Raw genomic sequence first — 10,089 nt, 5'->3', positions numbered from 1 at the left:
CCAGGGAGGGAAGGAAGGCACAGCTGCTGGGCTGGGTGGGTCTGTCCTGCAGCAGGAGTAGGAGCGACCCAGGGATCCCAGAGAGGGACTAGAGGTCTTCCGTTTATTGCTTCACTCCCCAAATGGCTGCAGCTTAGCTGAGTTGAGAAAAAGTTTCCACCAAGTCATCCATATGAGTGCAGGGGTCCAAGGATTTGGGCCATTCTGTGAGCTAGATCCAAGTGGAGTATCTGGAACACAAACAGGTGCCTACATGGGATTCTTGTGCTTGAAGGTTGAGGGCTAGTTCATGCAGCACCAGTCACCAATACCTGAATCTTCATCATTTCTTTTAGATCATTCTAAATTTATACTTCAGCTCCTTCTATAGATTCATCAAAGTCTTGGTCACGGTGCTTTTTCTGGCCTATACAAGCCTTCCTTTCTCAGTCACAGCCTGATTTGCCAAAAATCTAGCTGTCACTGATACAACTCCAAGTTCATTGTAGTTATGTGCACATCAAATCCTTTCCTATCTCAAAGAAAATTGAGGAGATAGGTAGGAATCCTGTAACTCACAATCAGATAAGCCAGCATGCATTCACTATTCTCACTATTCTCACAAACAAGGCATCGGGAAAAAGCCATGAGTAACTTGAAAGGCTACAGCAAGGTCTACACTCTCAGTGTATCAGTGATTTGGAATATAGTGCCATAATGTTGGTGCATTATTAAATCTGGGCAAAGAAAAAAAATCTGAGAGCAGGGTGTGTGGAAAGTTGGAAAATCACCCCAATGTTGTCATGACTGAGCAGAAAGTGACAAATGTCTCATCTCATCTTAGTGTAGACCTAAACAAATAATGGGTTTGCTGAGGGAATTATCCATCCACATGCCATCAACAATTTCACCTCTAGCATTCTTGGTGTCTGCGAGGCATTACCTCAAGTTAAAGGAGAGGAAAGTCATTTCATGGAGGCATGGATCCAGGATGCTGCTTTGCTTCCCAGAGTGAAAATCATGGTCCTCCTTCTCTTCCCTCATTGCTTTAGACAGGTGCAGGACTCTGAGGAATATGGAAGGGTGAATTTCTTGCATTACAAAATGGGATTCTTTCTCAAGCTTTGGAAAACGACTTTAAAAATTACTAATGCTTGCATGCCTTCGAATAAATTTGCAGATGATCATTGGATAGTCCAAAAATTGGTACATTTTCCCAGTCTTTTTCATTTGGTTGCAAACCACCCCAAAGTCTCATCTGTTCTGTTGAAAATTGTTCTGTTTGACAAAACACTTAGTGTGTCACACAGCATGATGTGGAGAAATAAATAGAAGCATCTCAAATAGGAGCACTTTGAGCTGCTCCTATTTCTCAATTACATATTATTTTTTCTTATTATTATTTGTTTCAAATTGTTCTGAGAGGTTTCTAAAGTTGATACCACAGTTGTTTGAAACATATATTTCTCACTCATAGCATCATCTCGATCATCCCAAGTGCCCTAGAACTTGCAGACACCTTTCACATAAGCAGGAAACATATTCTGTGGTATTCCTGATGCTATTGCGTCCAGCTCACAGTTTTCTTCTATCCCGTAGCACTTCTGAAGTCAAATCTGTATTTGATGTCCATAGAATATCTTGAGATATACTTCGGGAACTCCCTTGCATGCTGACCTGAGTAGCCCTATGGATTTATCAATCTCCATCTTCCATATCACTGGCCCTGAGACTTTGTGCAAAAGCCTTCTTCAGATTCTCCCCATGACTATCTAATATTTCTTTGCTAACATTTGCTTCTAAGAACAGAGTCAAATCTGCTTTATAGACTTGCTGTTCTTTTAGTTGCACTAATTCTCCAATGTATTTAGGTGGATGCAAGCCCTGGCCCCTGATCATTGGAAAGAGTTGATCAATTTTATCATCTGGCATTTCCCCCTTAGCACAAACATGGGATAACATTTCTGTTATAATTAAAGCAAAAAGATGCAGTGTGTGCATCGGATATTGATGCCTGACTGGTTAGGAGAGAATTCATGCTAAACCACTGTATTACTCATTTGCTAACCGTAAGCTGATGGTTCTGTATAACCACAAATAAGTAGTACAGCACCTGTCACCTAACTGGGGATATGTGGAAGTCGGGAAAAGGCAAGCCTTGGCACAGCATCTCTTGGGGGTGATTCTGGGTACACTGGGATGATCTATCTTGTGGTGTTCTCCATCAATTTCTGGGAAGAAAGTAAGCTGAAGTGGAGAGGAAATTCCAGTAGGCATGACATTCAACAGAAATCAAGTCAATTTCTGAAAGAGCTAGTTAAGGAAAGGTTGGCAAGAATGCTGATGGTGCTAAATCAGGCTGCATTCTGGTTACACCTGTCTTTGTGTAGGTTTCACCTAGGATACTTGCAAAGGAGTCTTTATCCTGGAAGGAAGAACAACTATTCATCTTTCTCTATTGTGATAGGGAAGCACTGTAGTTAGATGTCATTTCAAATGTTGTTGGATGTGACACTGAGAGATGGAATGCTTGATCTCTCTGTCAGAGACCTTGTGTTCTGTACTGAGAGCCCAACGGTGCTCAGCTTCTGGTGCTCCTTGGCAGAAACTCCTGCCTTTCCAGAGTGCAGTCAGTTTCTCTGCCCATTTGTAGCTCTTTGTGTAACCACTGACCATGTGGACATTCCACGGACGTCTTTTATTTCAAGGAGGAGAACCATGTTGGATTCTAACCTCAGTCTGTAAGTGTATTTCAGCTCCATGGAGAAACCCTGGCAGGTGGTCAGAGCCAAAACTGCAACAAGGAGAAGCTCTCAGAACATCAGGGGAAGCTTACTAAACAGTTTCTTTGTTCACCTGCTTCAGGTACTGTGAGTCACCTCCCACACCATGTTATTCATTTGGAAGCATTCTGTGGTAAAGCTATATACTCCAGGGTTTTCATGGTTGGAAGGGCTTTAATTACTTACTCAATCTCAACCTTGTTGTGTGTATTTAGATTGTTGCCTCATGATTCACTTTGGTAGATCACATGTATACAAATATCTATCCATCTCTTGAAAGTCTTCTGATTTATTGGCATATAGTTGTTTATAATACTTGTTCATAATTCCATACATGTCCAAGGAATCTGTGTTTACATTTCCTTTTTTTTGTCTGTGATTCCATTGATTTGTATCATCTCCCTCCTCTTTTTTTATTATTTGTGCTAGCTGGGTATCTATTTTGTTGACATTTTCAAAGAACCAGCTCGTTGATACATTGATCTTACACATGGTTTTTTGATCTCTATTTTGCATTATTTCCTTTTTTTTATTATTGGTTATTTCCTTTATACTGATATTGATTGCTTTGCTGTTATTTTTCTAGCTCCTTCAAATGTATGGTTAGCTCATTTACTTGATTCTTTTCTAATTTATTAGCATAAGCATTGGTTGAGATGAACTTTTCAGTGAACATTGCCTTGATCATGTATCATAAGTTTTGATATATTGTGTTGATGCCTTCAGTTGTTTCAAGCATTTTTAAATTTCCCCACTGATATGCTCTATTTATTTTTTAATATAATACTATATTATTCAGTCTCTAGATGTTCACATGTCTTCTGTGGAATTTTGATTTTTTGGATTCAAACTTTACAGCATGATGGTTTGAGAAGATGCATGGTATAATTTCAGTTTTTTTTTTGTTGTTGTTGTTGTTCATTTGTTTTTGTTTTTTTAACTTTCTGAGGCTTGGTCTGTGCCATTTAATATGATTAATCCTGAAAAAGGTTCCATGTTCTGAGGGAAAACAAAGTGTATTCTCTTTGTAATGAAAGGTTTTGTAGATATTAATTAAACGCATTAGCTCTAGTGTTGGGTGAGTTCTGTTTTTTCTTGCTGAGTTTCAGTCTCATTAATCTGTCAACTGCTGTAATTTGGACATCTATTTGCCCTATTATTATTGTAATAGAGTCTATTTCTCCCTTAAAATCCATTGGTATTTGTTTCTTTAGGTGCCATGGCATTTGGTGCATACACATTTATTATGTTGATCACTTCTTGATGAATAGAGCCTTTGATCATTATGTAGTTGTTTGTCTCATTTAATCTCTTTAAGATCAATGTCTATATTATTTGATATAGGAGTGGATAAACTACCTCTTTTTTCAGTAACATCATGATTGAATAACATTTTACATATTTTCCCTTTCAGATTCCAACAATCATTTTTTTTTAAATAATTATTTCATTTTAGGAAAAATTCAGATAAACAGAAAGGAGTCTAAAAAGAGAGGAAGGTTTTGTGTCCATTGATATACTCCCCTAACAGCTGCAACAGGTAGAGCCGCTCTGATCTGAAGCCAAGAGCCAGGAGCTCATTTTGGGTTTGTCATGTGGGTGCAAGATCCCAAGATGTTGGCCATCCTCTATTGATTTCTCAGGACATAAGCAGTGAGCTGGATGCGAAGTGCAGCTGCTGGAGTTGAAACCAGCTTCCTTATGGAAACCTGACGTGTGCAAGGAGAGGACATCCACCGCTAGGCTAATGCACCAGTCCCAGTTTTTGCCAATCTTTGTTGGTGAGATGTGTCTCTTATAGGCAAGAGATAGATGGGTTTTCAAAATCCATGTCATAAATTATATTGTTTGATTAATGAGTTTAAGGCATTTACATTCAAGATTAATATAGACAGGTTGTAATCCGGTCCTTTCATTTTAGTGTTGGGCTGTTCATTGTTTGATTTAGTCTCCTGTTGTTATTTTATTGGGATGTGTTCCATATTTGCTGTTGGCTTTGGTGTGATTATTCCCTTTATCTGTCAAGAAAATATCTTTAAGTATTATTTTCAGAACAACTCTGGAAGAGGTGGATTCTTTGAGCTTTTATTTCTGATAAAGAATTTTATTTCATTTTAAACACAAAGGACATTTTGCTGGGTATGTTATTCCTGGCTAACAAGTTATTCCTTTTAGAATGGCATATTTTCTTCTGGCCTGTAGAGTTTCCTGTGAGCAGTCAGCTGTGAGACTGATTGTCATTCTTCTATATGTGATTTGAATTTTGTTCATTTGCACATTGAAGCATCTATTGCTTATGTTCAACTGACAATAGTGTGATGATGAAGATTGCTTTGGTTAACTCTGTTGGGAGTTCTTTTCCCCTCATATATTCTGTTTCCAAATTCCTTCTCCTGATTAGGGACATTTTCATTTATTATTTTGTTGAATATATTTTTTAAATCCAGATTCTCCTTCTGAACATTCTGGAAGTCCTATCACTCTTACATTTGGTCTTTTAGTAGCATCACAAAATTTTTCAATAATTTTTTTAGCTTCACCAAGCTCTACTTGCAATGTTTTCTTTAAGATTTATTTAGTTTTATTGCAAAGTCAGAAATACATAGAAGAGGAGAAACAGAGAGGAAGATCTTCCTTCCAATGATTCACTCCCCAAGTGACTACAATGGCTGGTGCTCAGCTCATCTGAAGCCAGGATCCAGGATATTCCCCCAGGTCTTCCGTTCATGTGCAGGATTCTAAGGCATTGGGCAGTCCTCAACTGCTCTCCCAGGCTGCAAGCAGGGAGCTGGAAGGGAAGTGGAACTGCCAGGATTAGAACCAGTGCCCACATAGGATCCCAGCAGGTTCAAGACAAGGACTTTAGCTGCTAGGCCACCGTACTGGGCCATACTTCCAATTTTTATTGTTTATCCATTGTGGCAAGAAATATCTTCAAAATCTGAGTTACTTTCTTCTGCCTCATTCTATTATTGAGATTGCTAACTGAATTTTTAAGTTGCTGTCTTGTTTCCCTCATTTCTCACAATTCTGCTTGATGTCATTCCAGTGTTACTGTTTCTTGTGAGATATATTCCTATATTTCTTTTATGTGCTTCTCAAAAAATTCCCCCATTCCTCAACGTATTCATCAGTTAATGCTGATTTTGGTAAAGGCTTTTTCTCCTTTTTGTGCAAAAGCTTAATAATATTGATTGTGCTGCTGTCTCTTTTGCTGTTAGTCATTGCACTTCTGGTTAGCTTATGCTTCTACTTAGGGCAGGTTTCTAAGCTATGCCACCCACTGATTGAGTTTGGTACCCATTTCTTCATTTGTAGTCACTTGTGCCACTCCATCCAGTGCATTTCAGGCCTGAATTTTTGTGCTAGGTTTCTACCACAATCTTCATCTGACCAGCTTTTGGCCCACCACTCCCAGCCTATTGTGATCTCTTTCTGTGGCTTCACCATTGCTTGCACAGCCTTTCTGCCCCTTCTGGCTTGAGCAGTCCCCAGGACTAGGGAGTCTCCATGTGTTTTAAATAACTTGGCTCTTCATGGTGCTGATCTTGGTGTAACCTGCTGTGCATTAGATCTGAGGATCACTCCAACATATTTTCGGTTCAATCTATTAGATACCTCATCCATAATATTTTCCTATGGGACATGAGCATTTCAAAGAGCCATAAGTGAGTTTGCTGCAAGCTTAGTGCATGCTCAGCTCACTGCTATCCCTCCAGTCCCACAGTCTTTGCTGTACTACATAAAATGGTGCCTAACGTGGTGTAGGTGTAGTTATGGATTTGCTGGCCATTATGTTTGCAGACTATCTCGAACTGTTTTGCATGGAACCCGTAAAATGCAAGTTGGTACTATTTTTCCTGTGGGCTCACTCTAATATATTGACCTGGAAATAAGTCCACTCCCAGCTTAGCACATGTGTAGCTTACTGATGTCCTTCCATTCCATCCATACCTTTGCCTCTCCACATAAAATGGCACCTGATGTGGCAATGGTAGGAGTCTGCCCTATGAAATCCACCCTGTTCCTATATCATCTTTTTGAGGCCTGCTACTCCATCTCTGCTCCAATTGGGGTCAAACATATCAGTAGGGTGGGCAGTTCTTTGCCTGGGATCACCTGGTCTCTGGGTGAACTCCCCTACCCACCTGGCTTCTGGTGGAGCAATGATATTTCCATAAGCTCCAACTTACGTAAAACCCAAAATCAGCATAATACTGAATGAGAAAGATTGGAAGTTTTTCTTTATTCACTTAGTAGTATTCTGTACTGTATGACCTATGTGCCACTAAAGAAATTAATAAGAAAACAGAAAAAAAGTTGATAAAATGACAATAAAAAATATGCTCTCTTCAACAAATGTTGTTGGGACAATTGGATAGCATCCTGAAGATGAAAGGAGCAAGACCCTGACCTAAAAATGACAGGATACATATAAATAGTAAAGTGATGTACTTATGACTACTCATGAAGAACTCCACATGATAATAATAAAGGGGAAATCAATGGGAGATAAGAATCTTGGGGTGGAGGATGGAGCACCTATGGAACTGTATCATAAAAGCATAACAATTAAATCTTACCATAATGATTGTAAATCAGTTTTAATGACATGACTAAATTTTGTAATGTCAAAAAAACATTGTCCTTTTTAATTAGCATGTGATAGAAACAAGTGTGATATCACATGTGAAGATTGTGATATCATCAGTAACTGTGATGTTACAAAACTGGTATTTTATTTTCATGATTAATTTTCAAGTCTGAAACTCACCATTTTGCCATCATAATCAATTTGGTGCCATAAGTCAAATTATAATTGAATAATAGACATATGAAGACTCATAATGCCATAAGTGATTTATCTAGTTCCATAAATTTGTCATTATGCTATCAAAATTAATTTGATGTCAAAAACCACCATTTTACTGTCATAATGAATGTTGAGTTTACAGATCATTATTCTAACTCCCAAAAAACTCATTACGCTGCAAAAACAATGGTACATGATAAGCCAAATTTCAGATATCAGAAACTTGCTGTTTTTGCCACCACAGTCAGTGTGGTAACATAAATATACAACTGTGCCTTCAAAATCAATTTTTGACTTCATAAACCAACACTGAATCTCATATAATCTTTTTGATGTCTTACTCAACTGATTTGGGTTAAACTACAGTTCTGTCATAAATTTTCTACGGTAATTTAATAACAGCATGTGATGTAATGAAGCAATGACTGTGTTGTAAAATTTTTGATATAAGTTTTGTAAGATCATAGTCCATTGATTCAGGAGAAATCACAATTATTACAATGTAAAGTTGAGCTGTCATAGTTTTGAAGTTATAGATCAATCATTCTGCCATCAGAAAACATGCTTATATTATGAACTTATCTTGATGGCATCATGATTAATTGTGATGATAAACGTGCTGACTATTCCTTGTGTCAACAAAATCAATTCTGATGTCATAAACCAGCCATTATTACCCTAAAAAATTGTGATATCATAAGCCAACCGTTGTGCCATCACAATAAATTTTGATGCCAGAAACCAGTGTATTGTAATGAAACATTTTATATCATGTTCAATTCATATGTGGTATGATTCTGATGTCATAAGCCTACCATTAAGGTCTCATTAATCTCATTAATTTCATCACACACACGCACACACACACACACATATATATATGATTATGTCATAATATGACTTATAAGATTATAATTCATAACCTATGATCAATCATTCAATAACAAAACCTTGAACCAGTTTCAGGTCATGAAAAGTACAACTCATTTTTGACACAACTCTGAGATCCAGGATACCACCAAACCAGTTGATGGATTCTGGCACCTTCTTTTATCACAGATACATATCCCTCTCTTATATATGCTTTTGATACCAGTGAGAGGATTGTTGTGGTACCAATGGCTTCTATTGCCCACCCCTCTTTTTGCGAAAAACAGTTTTATTTATTTGTATTGAACAAGTCAGATTTTATAGATAGCTGGAGAGACAGAAAGATCTTCCGTTCTAATGGTTCACTCCCTTAGTGGCTGAAACAGCTGGCATTGAGCCAATCCAAAGTTGAGAGCTAGAAGCTTCTTACGGGTCTCCCCAGATGTGAGGTTTCCCAAGGCTTTGGGCCATTCTCTGCTGCTTTCCCAGGTAGCAATCTGGAAGAAAAGTGGATCAGCTGGGTCCTGAACCAGAATACTTATGGGATCCAGCTTGTGCAAGGCAAGGATTTAGCCACTATGCTTCCATGCCAGCCCTTCTAACCCTTTTTAAAATATTAGTTTTATTTATTTGAAAGGAATACTTAGAGTATATTCCATCCTCTGACATACTCCGCAAAGATCTATAATGGATTGGAAAGAGCCAAGATGAAGCCAGGTCCAGGAACATCATCTCAGTCTCCAGCGTTGGCACAGAGACCCAAACACTTGCATTGTGTTCTGCTGCTTTCTCAGCTGCGTTAGCAAAGTTCTCAATCAGAAATTATCCTGTGGAAGCCAACAATGCAAGTGACAGCTTAATTCACTACACCACAACTCCATCCTCATGACTTGTATTATAGAATGGCTGGTGTTCTCCTACTTGTGTCATGACTTACAACTGTAACCGTCATTCTCCTATTCATGCGTTCCTCATTAGCTCACTTTGTATGCCAATATAACCTAAAATTCCCTACTTTAAATGGTAGTGAAGCTAGATAATCTTGCCCAGTCTTAGCTCTGCCCTCATAAATTTGGTGCCTATCTTGCTGAAAATGCCTGCAGGTACAATATAGCATCATGTCTGTGTCTTTATCTAATGAAGTTAAAAAAAAATGAGATTGATGTCTCTGTGCCAATTCATGTTTAGTTGATAAATTAGATAATAAGCTTCTCTGAGGTGACACTTGTTTATACACCCAGGGAAAAGAACCTCTCCCATTTGGCCAGGAAATATTTTTCATGGAAAGTCTAATTTATTGTTCCCATCATTGGGTACTTATGGGTAATGACTTAAAATTGTTATTCTGGCTTACTGGAATCAGTTCTTAATATACCAGTAGCTCCTTGGCAAGAAGCGAAAAATAAAAGTCTTTTCTATCTACATATGACATATGATATATCCATGCATGCTATAATAATCATTGTGAAGTCATACCCAATTGGTAAGCAATAAATGACAATTGGTATAAAAATGCACTATTTTGATATCAATAAATTGCAAATCCCTAAATCAATGGTAGCCTCATCTATAATTGTGTCATCATTAATATTAGGTCAGAAATAATAATATTATGAAAAAATTTTATTTCATAATCCATCAGTT

This window comes from Ochotona curzoniae, unplaced genomic scaffold (genome assembly GCF_017591425.1).
Source record: "Ochotona curzoniae isolate NIBS_2020 unplaced genomic scaffold, NIBS_Ocur_1.0 contig_500, whole genome shotgun sequence".
In the NCBI taxonomy this organism is placed as follows: Eukaryota; Metazoa; Chordata; class Mammalia; order Lagomorpha; family Ochotonidae; genus Ochotona; species Ochotona curzoniae.
The sequence above is the reverse complement of the archived record's forward strand: the minus strand, read 5'-3'. Positions refer to the sequence as shown.